Raw genomic sequence first — 16,527 nt, forward strand, 5'->3', positions numbered from 1 at the left:
TGTCATATTGCACACACATGATTTTTAGTGTCAGAAACCACTGTTCTTTTCGATACACGTTATTAAAGCAATATTCAGTGAACATAAACAGTCACAGTTACGAATCACACCCATGGGTCATGACCCAGATTAGTGTAATATGACAATAAGTGTGTTTTGCGTTTTCCACTCCGAACGAACTGAAAGTAATATAAAAACTATGTATACTGAATTATGCTTTATTGGTTTTACAGTTTCAATGTCACTTCTGAAACGTTTTTTTAATTATATATGCCAAAACGGCTCGTTTGGGTTGAGAAAATATTTTACATAGAAGAGCGAACAACGTTTCGACCTTCAACCCAAACGAGTCGTTTTTACATATATATTTCTCTACAAGTGGGTTTTCTCGACATCACTGGTTTTTTTTAATTATTACAATTTTACTTCTTAATTAGTTGATAATGTTTCTGCATTTATCAAATGGGAAATTTTAATATATAGTTAAACTAAAGATCTAAATTGAAACGTTTATGTCTGTAATTCTAATTAGAAGATTAAATTAACATAATCCCTGAAATCATGGCTACAGCGTGAATAAAAAAATATGCTTGATCTGTCGTAACCTAAACGCCTTGTTGGTTGGTCGCGCCATCTAGTAGCGATATTGTAGTTAAAGAGTCTTGCAGCAAAGCGTGTGTTACAAAACGTGAGGCGTCAGGAAGGAGATTAGTGTAGTTAGACGAAGTATTAGTTTGTATTAGATTCAGATATTGGAAATATTAATAAGATGAATCAGAAGTTGGCTGTAAGAAATACATGTTAATGTGAGTATATATTTAAAACTTATAAAAGTTATCCATAGAGATCCTGCTGACCTACTTACATTTATACCGTTAGATTTGTACATATCGTGCAGCATGCGGTACAAACTTGTATTAAGCTTATACGATACAAGTTTACCAAGACACTCTTAAGTTAAATATTAGTCATATAATGAAGTTATGACGTAAGTTGTACTTAAAACTAAAATCACCTTAAATTATTATATTTTTCGTAGATAGCAGATTTAATAAGTGCCTTTATTTTATTATGAAAATGTTAGCCATAAAACACTCGTAAAGTATTTTAAAATGGGGGGTTGTCGTTACCTGAAGATTATAATAAATCACTTTAGATTTTAAATGAAATGGTTTAAAGGAAAACGAATATTTATTAAAACGTAAACATTTTATTTCAATAAAGTTTAAACATGGATGGATGCGATAAAAATAAAGTTTTATTATGGTTTATGTAAGATTGTAGAAAATATTAAAGGGATCATATAAAACAATATTTAAAGAAAGGTAAGATAGAGTACTATATTTAGAATTAGCATGCTAGCTAGATATACATAAAGTCAAGAATGGAATGTTACGTGACAGGAAAACTCGCAAAAATTATGGTTTGTTTTGAACTTCACGCAAAGCTATACGACGGCTAGCGCAGATAGTCGTCCCTAAATTAGCAGTGTAAGACTAGAGGGAAGGCAGCTAGTAATCACCACCTACCGCCAATTCTTGGGATAATCTTTTACCAACCATTAATGGGATTGACCGTCACATTATAACGCCTCCACGGCTGAAAGGGCGAGCATGTTTGGTGTGACAGGGATTCGAATCCTCGACCTTCGGATTACGAGTCGACTGTCTTAACCACCTTGCCATGCCGGGCCACGCAAAGCTTATGAAAGTAACAAAACAATAGAAAAATAAACTGGAAGTCCAGCTATACAAAATATATAAGGCCATTAACATGGTAATATATATATATGCGATGAAATTAGAACAGTAATTAAAAAATAATGCTAATGGTAGAAAAACAATGGGGCAGAAATAAATATTACAACGTAGAAGAACAAATAGCGTGATTTTTCTATATCGTCAAAACAAAGATTCATAGACAAAACATTTATAATAAATGCGTGAAACTTTATAAAAATGGAACTGTTCTTATCCTACTTAAATGTGCAAGAAACTATTCAGATGCTATTGAACTATGCTGGAGATCTTTTGGTCCAATATGAAACTCCAAAGCTTATCATTCAATAATATGAGACTCCAAGTCCTATCACACAATAATATGAAACTCCAAGACCTATCATTCAATAACATTAGGCATATCATTGAAGTGGACAGTTTGTATTACAGTGAAACGTTGTGAGAAGGATGTTTTTCAACTCTATCATACTTTTCTTTCTTCTTTTATTTCTTGTGAGGCGTCATCCATCATTCTTGGACCGATTTGCACTGGGCCAAAAGAATGAATCTTTTATGGTGGCAATTCCAGAAATAAATTACTTATAAAATGTTTAGAAATTGGATTTATCGTTACCTTCATATGATGAAAAATTTCTAACGATAAAACGTTTTTACTTAGATAATCTGTCTTTGCTCTGTTTGACAATTGTTTCTAGCAAGTTACGTAAATGATCTGTTTCCATTTGATTTGACCATTGTTTCTAGCAAGTTAAGTGGATGATCTGTCTTTATTTGGTTTGACAATCGTCTCTGACAAGTTAAGTGGATGATCTGTCTTTATTTGGTTTGACAATCATCTCTAACAAGTTAAGTGAATGATCTGTCTTCATTTGTTTTGACCATTGTTTCTACCAAGTTAAGTGGATGATCTGTCTTCATTTGGTTTGACCATTGTTTCTACCAAGTTAAGTGGAAGATCTGTCCTCATTTGGTTTGACCATTGTTTCTACCAAGTTAAGTGGATGATCTGTCTTTATTTGGTTTGACCATCGTTTCTGGCAAGTTACACAGATGATCTGTCTTCATTTGGTTTGACCATTGTTTCTGCCAAGTTAACTGGATGATCTATTTGACCATAACGTTAAACAGCTTCGCTAACTTGTAGGATTTTAATACACCAGAGAAGACAAGAGTGTATCTTATAAAAATCCACGATGAAGGGTTTGATCGCATTTCCATCTTATGTGCTACAAATTAAATATTTAAAAATGAAACATCGTCATGTTGGTTCGAATATTTACTGAAACAGAAAGCTTTCGTGTCTTATAACAGATAAATCTGAGTTCCCGCTTCTTATCACGTATCTCTCTTTCCTTCAATGAAATGTTTGAGTTATTTGAAGTGAAACAGCACATAGTTCTTCCTGTTTCCTGGGGAGTTATGATTTGTTATGAATTACAGTTGTTCCGCTTATGTATCACGTACCATCTCATGATGATCTTCAATACTTTTAACTATTTAATACACACGTCAGATACGCATGGCCAAATTATAGAACAAAAGCCTTTGTTGGCAGTTGCCTATCAGTACCTTGATACCATGATGCCAAAAGTAGTCATGCCTTATATTTTATTAAGTTGAAAACTATAGTATATTAAATGCATTATATTCTTAAAAGTTTGAATCTTAAACGGATAAAATTTCAATACAACAAAAGTGAACTTGTGGATAATGATGGCCATAGAAGATGGCCATTATATTTCTTAAAAGTTTGAATCTTAAACGGATAAAATTTCAATACAACAAAAGTGAACTTGTGGATAATGATGGCCATAGAAGATGGCCATTATATTTCTTAAAAGTTTGAATCTTAAACGGATAAAATTTCAATACAACAAAAGTGGACTTGTGGATAATGATGGCCACAGAAGTGAACGTTACTACTGTGATGTTAATAAGACTCAGCTTATGAAGTTATATTTTACTGATTTACTGTGAAATACTTACACGTTGAAAATTGTTTTACTAAATTCGTACAGACGTTGCAGTACAAACTTACATCTGTGAGATAATGTAAGAATATTTTTTTGGTGCTTAAAAAGATTTACATAGGTTTCTAAAGATAGATCTCTGTATGCACATGGGAGAACAACACCATAACTTAGAGTAATCAAGTTTCTTTGAACCTGGGGAGAGGAATAATTCCCTTTTGAAAAATGTTTACAATCGCAGGGTTTCCTACCCTGAGGCATTGGGGTCCAAAACACAATGAAATAAAAGAAAAAACAAACAAGCACACACAAGAAAGCTTAAAGTGAGAGTGTAGTTTTATTAAAATCTGTGTTGTTTCGGATGTTTTATTGCTAGCAAACAAATTAGTTTTAGAACCTTTCTCTGTTTACATTTTTTTTGGGCGAAATCGTAAACCAATTAAAATCTACGGAGAAATTGGAAGAACCCCCTATGTTGGTATTGGCGATCTCTCTAATTTTCCAACTCCTATGTTTTAAGTCAATAACAAGCAGCCTCGTGTGGTTTAGCGTTGCGGTTTGTAAGTTCGAAATAGCAGCTGTGCACATATTCTATGTTACAACTGCAGTTTTCTCCTGAGTTTTGTCGAACGTCCCTCTGGTGGGACAACGATAAACTTACGGACTTGCAACACTAAGATTCGAGATTCAATTCCTTGCAAGTGACACAGCAGACAGCCCATTGTCTAGGTACTTAACTGACAAATATAAAGTTGACAAATTTCTATAAAACACAGTTATTTTGTTTTTATACTGATGACTTCATTGTAGATATATGTCTATGTTGCAGACACAGATAAAGCGTTAAAAGCGTTGCGTAACAACGTTTTGCGTTGTGGTTGAGACAGGTAAATTCATTGCGTTCATGTAATCGTGACATCTCTGGATATACTACCACAGTATTTAAATACCCTTTTCAAATAATATTTCAAGTATAAATTTTTCGAATACGCTTTCTGGAAAAAGGAATGAACAATAGAAACAAAGGACATTGACTCACATCAATTGTTAAACCGATCTGAAGGACATTGACTCACATCAATTGTTAAACCGACCTGTAGGACATTGACTCGCATCAATTGTTAAACCGACCTGAAGGACATTGACTCGCATCAATTGTTAAACCGACCTGAAGGACATTGACTCGCATCAATTGTTAAACCGACCTGAAGGACATTGACTCGCATCAATTGCTAAACCGACCTGAAGGACATTGACTCGCATCAATTGTTAAACCGACCTGAAGGACATTGACTCGCATCAATTGTTAAACCGACCTGAAGGACATTGACTCGCATCAATTGCTAAACCGACCTGAAGGACATTGACTCGCATCAATTGTTAAACCGACCTGAAGGACATTGACTCGCATCAATTGTTAAACCGACCTAAAGGACATTGACTCGCATCAATTGTTAAACCGATCTAGGCTGTAACTGTTCCACTGACGTCACATATCTCACGTGCTGTCGAAGACATACGAGACTAAAAAAAATATAATTCTGAAACAGACTGAAGTACATTTATATATATATGTGTGTGTGTGTGTGTGTGTATACGTATATATGTATATAAAGTCAATAGTGAAAGTTGATTTATCAACGTTTAAGCGAACTGCTAGTAAGCACGTGAAGAGTCCGTAATGTAATATTTAAATATTACCTTTGTTAGATTACGTGAAACATCTGAAAATATCTCACTAGTAATATTTTTGATAATCTATAATTTGCATATAATCCAAGTACTTTAATCAGACAAACGAACATTTTCAGTGTTGGTAATGTTACTTGTTGTTGTACAGTCCACGTGTTTTTAATCAGACAAGCGAACACTTTCAGTGTTGGTAATGTTTGTTACTGGTTGTTTTACGGTTTACGTGTTTCTAATCAGACAAGTGAACACTTTCAGTGTTGTTAATGTTTGTTACTGGTTGTTTTACGGTCCACGTGTTTTTAATCAGACAAGTGAACACTTTCAGTGTTGGTAATGTTTGTTACTCGTTGTTGTACAGTCCACGTGTTTTGATCAGACAAGTGAACATTTTCAGTGTTGGTAATGTTTGTTACTGGTTGTTTTACAGTCCACGTGTTTTGATGAGACAAGCGAACATTTTCAGTGTTGGTAATGTTTGTTACTGGTTGTTTTACAGTCCACGTGTTTTGATCAGACAAGCGAACACTTTCAATGTTGGTAATGTTTGTTACTCGTGCCCCCACGTGGCTCAGCGGTATGTCTGCGGACTTACAACGCTAAAAACCGGGTTTCGATACCCGTGGTGGGCAGAGTATAGATAGCCCATTGTGTAGCTTTGTGCCTAATTCAAAAACAACAACTTGTTACTCGTTGTTTTACGGTCCACGTGTTTCTAATCAGACAAGTGAACACTTTTAGTGTTGTTAATGTTTGTTACTGGTTGTTTTACAGTCCACGTGTTTTGATCAGACAAGCGAACACTTTCAGTGTTGGTAATGTTTGTTATTCGTTGTTGTACAGTCCACGTGTTTTGATCAGACAAGCGAACACTTTCAGTGTTGGTAATGTTTGTTACGCGTTGTTTTACGGTCTATGTGTCTTGATGAGACAAGCGAACACTTTCAGTGTTGGTAATGTTTGTTACTGGTTGTTTTACAGTCCACGTGTTTTGATCAGACAAGCGAACACTTTCAGTGTTGGTAATGTTTGTTATTCGTTGTTGTACAGTCCACGTGTTTTGATCAGACAAGTGAACACTTTCAGTGTTGGTAATGTTTGTTAGTCGTTGTTTTACGGTCTACGTGTTTTAATCAGACAAGTGAACACTTTCAGTGTTGGTAATGTTTGTTACTCGTTGTTTTACGGTCCACGTGTTTTGATCAGACAAGCGAACACTTTCAGTGTTGGTAATGTTTGTTACTCGTGCCCCCCAGTGGCTCAGCGGTATGTCTGCGGACTTACAACGCTAAAAACCGGGTTTCGATACCCGTGGTGGGCAGAACATAGATAGCCCATTGTGTAGCTTTGTGCCTAATTCAAAAACAACAACTTGTTACTCGTTGTTTTACGGTTCACGTGTTTTGATCAGACAAGCGAACACTTTCAGTGTTGGTAATGTTTGTTACTCGTTGTTTTACGGTCCACGTGTTTTGTTCAGACAAGTGAACACTTTCAGTGTTGGTAATGTTTGTTACTCGTTGTTTTACGGTCTACGTGTTTTAATCAGACAAGTGAACACTTTCAGTGTTGGTAATGTTTGTTACTCGTTGTTTTACGGTCCACGTGTTTTGATCAGACAAGTGAACACTTTCAGTGTTGGTAATGTTTGTTACTCGTTGTTTTACGGTCCACGTGTTTTGATCAGACAAGTGAACACTTTCAGTGTTGGTAATGTTTGTTACTCGTTGTTTTACTGTCCACGTGTTTTGATCAGACAAGTGAACACTTTCAGTGTTGGTAATGTTTGTTACTGGTTGTTTTACAGTCCACGTGTTTTGATCAGACAAGCGAACACTTTCAGTGTTGGTAATGTTTGTTATTCGTTGTTGTACAGTCCACGTGTTTTGATCAGACAAGTGAACATTTTCAGTGTTGGTAATGTTTGTTACTGGTTGTTTTACAGTCCACGTGTTTTGATGAGACAAGCGAACATTTTCAGTGTTGGTAATGTTTGTTACTGGTTGTTTTACAGTCCACGTGTTTTGATCAGAGAAGCGAACACTTTCAGTGTTGGTAATGTTTGTTACTCGTGCCCCCCAGTGGCTCAGCGGTATGTCTGCGGACTTACAACGCTAAAAACCGGGTTTCGATACCCGTGGTGGGCAGAGTATAGATAGCCCATTGTGTAGGTTTGTACCTAATTCAAAAACAACAACTTGTTACTCGTTGTTTTACGGTCCACGTGTTTTGATCAGACAAGTGAACACTTTTAGTGTTGTTAATGTTTGTTACTGGTTGTTTTACAGTCCACGTGTTTTGATCAGACAAGCGAACACTTTCAGTGTTGGTAATGTTTGTTATTCGTTGTTGTACAGTCCACGTGTTTTGATCAGACAAGCGAACACTTTCAGTGTTGGTAATGTTTGTTACTCGTTGTTTTACGGTCTGTGTGTCTTGATGAGACAAGCGAACACTTTCAGTGTTGGTAATGTTTGTTACTCGTTGTTTTACGGTCCACGTGTTTTGTTCAGACAAGTGAACACTTTCAGTGTTGGTAATGTTTGTTACTCGTTGTTTTACGGTCCACGTGTTTTGATCAGACAAGCGAACACTTTCAGTGTTGGTAATGTTTGTTACTCGTGCCCCCCAGTGGCTCAGCGGTATGTCTGCGGACTTACAACGCTAAAAACCGGGTTTCGATACCCGTGGTGGGCAGAACATAGATAGCCCATTGTGTAGCTTTGTGCCTAATTCAAAAGCAACAACTTGTTACTCGTTGTTTTACGGTCCACGTGTTTTGATCAGACAAGTGAACACTTTCAGTGTTGGTAATGTTTGTTACTCTTTTTTTTACAGTCCACGTGTTTTGATCAGACAAGTGAACAGTTTCAGTGTTGGTAATGTTTGTTACTGGTTGTTTTACAGTCCACGTGTTTTGATCAGACAAGCGAACACTTTCAGTGTTGGTAATGTTTGTTACTGGTTGTTTTACAGTCCACGTGTTTTGATCAGGCAAGCGAACACTTTCAGTGTTGGTAATGTTTGTTATTCGTTCTTGTAGAGTCCACGTGTTTTGATCAGACAAGCGAACACTTTCAGTGTTGGTAATGTTTGTTACTCGTGCCCCCCAGTGGCTCAGCGGTATGTCTGCGGACTTACAACGCTAAAATCCGGGTTTCGATACTCGTGGTGGGCAGAGCATAGATAGCCCATTGTGTAGCTTTGTGCCTAATTCAAAAACAACAACTTGTTACTCGTTGTTTTACGGTCCACGTGTTTTGATCAGACAAGTGAACACTTTCAGTGTTGGTAATGTTTGTTACTCTTTTTTTTACAGTCCACGTGTTTTGATCAGACAAGTGAACACTTTCAGTGTTGGTAATGTTTGTTACTGGTTGTTTTACGGTTTACGTGTTTCTAATCAGACAAGTGAACACTTTCAGTGTTGGTAATGTTTGTTACTCGTTGTTTTACAGTCCACGTGTTTTGATCAGAGAAGTGAACCTCTGCTCCTCATCTGAAACATGTTCTTTCAAACATTCAAACTGTAATTTCACTTAAATACATTAAACTATTCGTTTTTCTGCTTTCAGAAAACTATGTGGCACTCTAGTCCTTCCCAAATAAAAGAAACACAACTTATTGGTCACCGGACAATGTGGTTGATGTTTTAACGCTTTGTTTCTGTGGTGGGCAGAGCACGGATAGCCCACTGTGTTGCTTTGTGCTTAACTAAAAACAAATCGTTTTGAGGGTACGGGCAGTCACGCAACACAAGCAGAGATACGAAAAATGCATGTTATTATTATTGAAATAAGTTAACATAAAGGACATACATAAAGAATCACTGTCTGAATATAAAAAAAAACAAACTTTGTTTTACTCTGAAATTAAAACGTTTATCTAATTTATTCGGATGCGTTCTTCTTAGGAAAATTAATAATGATACGTACATTGTAAAAAGTAGCTTTAATAAACTTGGCTTAAGACTGCGTGAAAATCAAACACAACCTGACTTCGCTTCGTGACTTGGAACTCCACTGTTCAATACACAGCCTTATAACTGAAATAAAATTCCCTTATCTTTTATGTTTTCCCTAACTACAATCTGTATCTTATTTATATTTTTATGATTCAAAGCCATTCCTTCCAGTCGGCAAATATAGAAACCGAGTTTCGATACCCGTGGTAGGCACAGCACAGATTACCTAATATGTAGCTTTTATTTTATTACTGTTTGTGAAGAACAAAGAATATTATAACGAGGAGAAAGAAGACAGAGAACAAGGTTTTATGTTAAAATGTCGTGAACTATTTATGTGAGCTGACCAAGGAGAAAGAAGACAGAGAACAAGGTTTTATGTTAAAATGTCGTGAGCTATTTATGTAAACTGACCAAGGAGAAAGAAGACAGAGAACAAGGTTTTATGTTAAAATGTCGTGAACTATTTATGTGAAGTGACCAAGTAGAAAGAAGACAGAGAACAAGGTTTTATGTTAAAATGTCGTGAACTATTTATGTGAGCTGACCAAGGAGAAAGAAGACAGAAAACAAGGTTTTATGTTAAAATGTCGTGAGCTATTTATGTAAACTGACCAAGGAGAAAGAAGACAGAGAACAAGGTTTTATGTTAAAATGTCGTCAGCTATTTATGTGAACTGACCAAGGAGAAAGAAGGCGGAGAACAAGGTTTTGTATGTTAAAATGTCGTGAGCTATTTATGTGAACTGACCAAGTAGAAAGAAGACAGAGAACAAGGTTTTATGTTAAAATGTCGTAAACTATTTATGTGAACTGACCAAGTAGAAAGAAGACAGAGAACAAGGTTTTATGTTAAAATGTCGTGAACTATTTATGTAAACTGACCAAAGAGAAAGAAGACAGAAAACAAGGTTTTATGTTAAAATGTCGTGAACTATTTATGTGAACTGACCAAGTAGAAAGAAGACAGAGAACAAGGTTTTATGTTAAAATGTCGTGAACTATTTATGTGAGCTGACCAAGGAGAAAGAAGACAGAGAACAAGGTTTTATGTTAAAATGTCGTGAACTATTTATGTGAGCTGATCAAGGAGAAAGAAGACAGAGAACAAGGTTTTATGTTAAAATGTCGTGAGCTATTTATGTAAACTGACCAAGGAGAAAGAAGACAGAGAACAAGGTTTTATGTTAAAATGTCGTGAACTATTTATGTGAGCTGACCAAGGAGAAAGAAGACAGAGAACAAGGTTTTGTGTTAAAATGTCGTGAACTATTTATGTGAGCTGACCAAGGAGAAAGAAGACAGAGAACAAGGTTTTGTGTTAAAATGTCGTGAACTATTTATGTGAGCTGACCAAGGAGAAAGAAGACAGAGAACAAGGTTTTATGTTAAAATGTCGTGAGCTATTTATGTAAACTGACCAAGGAGAAAGAAGACAGAGAACAAGGTTTTATGTTAAAATGTCGTGAATTATTTATGTGAGCTGACCAAGGAGAAAGAAGACAGAGAACAAGGTTTTATGTCAAAATGTCGTGAGCTATTTATGTAAACTGACCAAGTAGAAAGAAGACAGAGAACAAGGTTTTATGTTAAAATGTCGTGAACTATTTATGTGAGCTGACCAAGAAGAAAGAAGACAGAGAACAAGGTTTTATGTTAAAATGTCGTGAGCTATTTATGTAAACTGACCAAGGAGAAAGAAGACAGAGAAAAAGGTTTTATGTTAAAATGTCGTGAACTATTTATGTTAACTGACCAAGTAGAAAGAAGACAGAGAACAAGGTTTTATGTTAAAATGTCGTGAACTATTTATGTGAGCTGACCAAGGAGAAAGAAGACAGAGAACAAGGTTTTATGTTAAAATGTCGTGAACTATTTATGTGAGCTGACCAAGGAGAAAGAAGACAGAGAACAAGGTTTTATGTTAAAATGTCGTGAGCTATTTATGTAAACTGACTAAGTAGAAAGAAGACAGAGAACAAGGTCTTATGTTAAAATGTCGTGAACTATTTATGTGAGCTGACCAAGGAGAAAGAAGACAGAGAACAAGGTTTTATGTTAAAATGTCGTGAGCTATCTATGTGAACTGACCAAGTAGAAAGAAGACAGAGAACAAGGTTTTATGTTAAAATGTCGTGAACTATCTATGTGAACTGACCAAGTAGAAAGAAGACGGAGAACAAGGTTTTATGTTAAAATGTCGTGAGCTATTTATGTAAACTGACCAAGGAGAAAGAAGACAGAGAACAATGTTTTATGTTAAAATGTCGTGAACTATTTATGTGAGCTGACCAAGGAGAAAGAAGACAGAAAACAAGGTTTTATGTTAAAATGTCGTGAGCTATTTATGTAAACTGACCAAGGAGAAAGAAGACAGAGAACAAGGTTTTATGTTAGAATGTCGTCAGCTATTTATGTGAACTGACCAAGGAGAAAGAAGGCGGAGAACAAGGTTTTGTATGTTAAAATGTCGTGAGCTATTTATGTGAACTGACATTTTCATCGAACATAATCCATTATAACATGAAGGTCTTTAAAAACAGGTGGATTATCTCTGCGAATAGAATTATTTTAATGGGAGGATTGTTCGAAGGAGGTGGATTATATGTAGCTATATTTTGATGTTTATAATTTAAAACACCTTTTACTTAGAAAGTTAAACGAATCACTAAATGGTTGTGTTATAATCACCTTAATTTCTTTAGTTTCGTTAGAATTTCGTGCAAAACTACTCGAGGGCTATCTGCGCTAGCCGTCCCTAATTTAGCAGTGTAAGACTAGAGGGAAGGCAGCTAGTCATCACCACCCACTGCCAACTCTTGGGCTACTCTTTTACCAACGAATAGTGGGATTGACCGTTACATTATAACGCCCTCACGGTTGAAAGGGCGAACATGTTTGGTGTGAAGGGGATTCGAACCCGCGACTCTCGGATTACGAGTTGAGTACCTTAACCACCTGGCAATGCCGAGCCTCTCGTTCTCTTTAATCATCTGTGTAGGCATTCTTCTTCAAACCAAGAAAATACCTGTTTCGGGGCCCGACATGGCCAGGTGGTTTAGGACACTCGACTTGTAATCTGAGGGTCGTAGGTTCGAATCCCCGTCCTATCTAACATGCTGGCTTTTTCAGCCGTGGGGGCGTTATATGTTACGGTTAATCCCACTATTCGTTGGTAAAAGAGTAGCTCAAGAGTTGGCGATGGGTGGTTATGTCTAGCTGCCTTTCCCCTAGTCTTACACTGCAAAATTAGTGACGGCTAGCGCAGATAGCCCTCGTATAGCTTTGCGCGAAATTTAAAACAAACAAACCTGTTTCGGTGCCAACAGCTATGTATCACACTTCCTTATATTGAAACAACATAAAATTTCCAAAGAAAAATTACTTGTGTTAATGAACCTAAATTTTTCTCTTATAGCTAACATGAACCGGGCATGACCCGATGATAAGCGCACCGGATTCTCAATCAGAAAAAATTCATTATTCGTGTCCCGTTGTGGCAAAATCACGCATCGCACTTTGATGCTATGGATGCGTTATAAGAGTGACTGTGGAATCCTACTATTTAACTGTGAAAATTTATCAGTGGTGCTGTTGACTAGTTATCTGCCTTCTATTAATTCTAAATTAGGGGTAGCTATGGAAGATAGCTCTTGTTTAGCTTTGTTCAAATATCCGATACAAATGCAAAAAGAACAAAGAGTCGATTTGCTATTTGTGGGTAATTCGTGTCTTAGTCTATGCCTGATCAGTTTTAACTCTTTAGTTGCGAAATAAATAAATAGCTCTCGGGAAATGTTTTCTTCACCTTTAGTTGTGAAAAGGACTGTAAGGTGATCGTAAAGTAGAAAAACAAACAAATATCATGACCACCGTAAATAATATAAATCGATAAATGTTTATCTGTGATGTACGTTTGTGTAATTCAGTTAACATGAAGCTGGAAAGTTCGAGGATCTAAAATGGGTTTTAATATAAAATAAAACATGTAAATAAAAAGTATCGGAGGTGCACTACATGGCTAAAAGTATGTGGACACCCGACCATCACACCCATATGTGCTTGTTAAACGTCGTATTCCAAAACCATGGGCATTAATATGGAGTTGGTCTCCCCTTTGCAGCTATAAGAGCCTCCACTCTTTTTGGAAGGCTTTTCACTAGATTTTGGAACATGACTGCGGGGATTCGCTCCTACTCAGCCACAAGAGCACTTGTGAGGTTGGGCACTGATGTCGGGCGAGTAGGCCTGGCTTGCATTCGGCGTTCCAATTCATACCACATGTGTTCGATGGGATTGAGGTCAGGGCTTTGTGCAGGCCAGTCAAGTTCTTCCACACCAACCACGGCATACCATGTCTTTATGGACCTTGCTTTGTTCACGGGGATATTGTCATGCTGAAACAAAAAGAGCCTTCATAACTGTTGCTACAAAGTTGAAACCACACAAGTCTCAATGTCATTGTATGCTGTAGTATTAAGATTTCCCTTCACTGGAACTAAAGAACCTAACACAAACCATGAAAACAGCCCCAGACCATTATTCCTCCTCCACAAAACTTTACAGTTGGCACTATGCAGTCAGGCAGGTAGTGTTCTCTTGGCATCCGCCAAACCCAGATTCGTCCGTCAGAATGCCAGATAGTGAAGCGTGGTTCATCACTCCAGAGAACGCGTTTCCACTGCTCCAGAGTCCAACGGCTGTGTGCTTTACAACACTCCAGCCGACGCTTGGCATTGTGATCTTAGACTTGTGTGCAGCTGGTCGGCCATGGAAACCCATTTCATGAAGCTTTCGACGAACAGTTCTTGTGCTGACGTTGCTTCCAGAGACAGTTTGGAACTCAGTAGTGAGTATTGCAACTATGAACAGACGAATTTTACGCGCTTCAGCACTCGGCGGTCCCGTTCTGTGAGCATGTGTGCCCTACCGCTTCGTGGCTTAGCTGTTGTTGCTCCTAAACGTTTCCACTTCACAATAACAGGACTTACAGTTGACCGGAGCAGCCATAGCAGGGCAGAAATTTGACGAATTGACTTGTTGGAAAGGTTGCATCCTATGACAGTGCCATGTTGAAAGTCACTGAGCTCTTCAGTACGACCCATTCTACTGGCAACGTTTGTCTTTGGAGATTGCATAGCTGTATATTTGATTTTATGCACCTGATAGCAATGGGTCTGGCTGAAATAGCCGAACCCACTAATTGGAAGGGATGTCTACATACTTTTGGCCATGTAGTTAAATTCTTTCTGGTTACTGATTCGTTTTTCCAGAAATCTTTAAACTTTTTCCTTTAGGAACGTTTTCAAAAAATGTAATTTTAACATGGATATAAATACCAGATCTGAAGTACTCATCCTTTCTTTCTATTTGTAAGTTAATGTACTAGATTTTAATTCCCAACCAAACGAAGAGTGAATCATCAATAACCAGGTATTTAACAATCTTTTAGACAATATTAGAATAAATTAATCTGTGAGACCAGCAATACCAAGCGTGGGTACTCTATTCAGTTTTATGGTTAATTATGATCTCTACTAGCCTACCCTCAAATTGAAATTCTTTAAGCCAAGAATTAAGTAAATTCACATATGAGACATTGGGTGTGGTCAAATACACCAATAAAAAAAGTTTGACCTCTTGAGTCCAAAACTGTAATTAGATTTGAAATCGGTCAAGAGATGACGAAAGAAACAATGAGGTTACCACTTGGAAAAAAAAAAAACATTTCTAAACCGTTTTATGAGCCGATATGCCGCGGCAAAAAAATAAAAAGTTTTGGGTTTCCGAAGCGTCGGTTTGTTTGTTTTTAATTTTTTGGGTTACTCTTTTACCAACAAATAGTTGGATTGACCATCATATTATAACGCTTCCACGGCTGAAAGAGCGAGCATGTTTGGTTTGACGGGGATTCAAATCCGTGACCTTTAGATTAGGAGTCGAACGTCTTAACTACATGGCCATACTGGGCCTTCGAAGCATTATTTCATAGTTTCTACACATTCGGTAATTCTGAGGAGTCTTTAAGATTTTTGACGTTATTAGTTTTATATCCAGTATCAACATCATGGATGACAGGAAATCAATTCAAGTCCACTTTAAAATAGTCCTCGTATTTCGAAGAACAATAAACTGGTGGATTTAAATCCATACCGCTTAATGAGATTAAGCTTTCAGCGTCAATATGCAACTGTTGGATGGGATTCCCTTGTAAGTAGCTCTAACATTAGTATTAAAGTTTTAGATTAGGGAAAGCGTTTTCGATCATTTTTGTAGACAGTTATGGGTAAAAGTTTTGCATAACCTTAGGACCTAAACACAACTCAAAAACAACAATTAAATGAATATAATTTAATCAAATAAACTTAGAAATGATATATGCCCCCCAGTGGCTCAGCGGTTTGTCTACGGACTTACAACGCTAAAAACCGGGTTTCGATACCCGTGGTGGGCAGAGCACAGATAGCCCATTGTGTAGCTTTGTGTTTAATTTAAAACAACAACAACAGAAATGATATGAAGAACGTCTAACGGGAGCCATGATAGTCGTACTAAATACTTGAAGTACATTCTATGATTTGTCGAGACTTTCTTAATGTGGTAGGGTTAGTTATCCACATAATGAGGCATTGTTCGACAAGGTGGTTGTAATACTTGAAGTACATTTTATGTTTTGTCGAGACTTTCTTAATGTGGTAGGGTTAGTTATTCACATAATGAGACATTGTTCGACAAGGTGGTTGTAATGCTTGAAGTACATTTTATGTTTTGTTGAGACTTTCTTAATGTGGTAGGGTTAGTTATCCATATAATGAGATATTGTTGTACTACTTGAAGTACATTCTATGATTTGTCGAGACTTTCTTAATGTGGTAGGGTTAGTTATCCACATAATGAGACATTGTTCGACAAGGTGGTTGCACTACTTGAAGTACATTCTATGATTTGTCGAGACTTTCTTAATGTGGTAGGGTTAGTTATCCACATAATGAGACATTGTTCGACAAGGTGGTTGTACTACTTGAAGTACATTTTATGTTTTGTCGAGACTTTCTTAATGTGGTAGGGTTAGTTATCCACATAATGAGACATTGTTCGACAAGGTGGTTGTACTACTTGAAGTACATTCTATGATTTGTCGAGACTTTCTTATTGTGGTAGGGTT

At 36.9% G+C, this 16,527-nt stretch overlaps 1 protein-coding gene across 4 annotated transcripts in view; it reads left to right on the forward strand.

Moving 5' to 3' along the window:
- The window catches only part of LOC143230236 (uncharacterized), a 146,893-nt gene that overhangs the window by 78,376 nt on the left and 51,990 nt on the right, over nt 1–16,527 (forward strand). Inside the window, exon 1 of one of the 4 annotated variants that reach the window (XM_076463415.1) lies at nt 693–806. The exons of the other annotated variants lie outside the window; for them this stretch is intronic. The gene's annotated coding sequence lies outside the window, so the exon portion shown is untranslated. Of the gene's footprint in view, nt 1–692; nt 807–16,527 lie in introns of those variants that run through there. 4 annotated transcript variants of the gene reach the window in all.

This window comes from Tachypleus tridentatus, chromosome 10 (assembly GCF_004210375.1).
Source record: "Tachypleus tridentatus isolate NWPU-2018 chromosome 10, ASM421037v1, whole genome shotgun sequence".
Classification (NCBI taxonomy): Eukaryota; Metazoa; Arthropoda; class Merostomata; order Xiphosura; family Limulidae; genus Tachypleus; species Tachypleus tridentatus.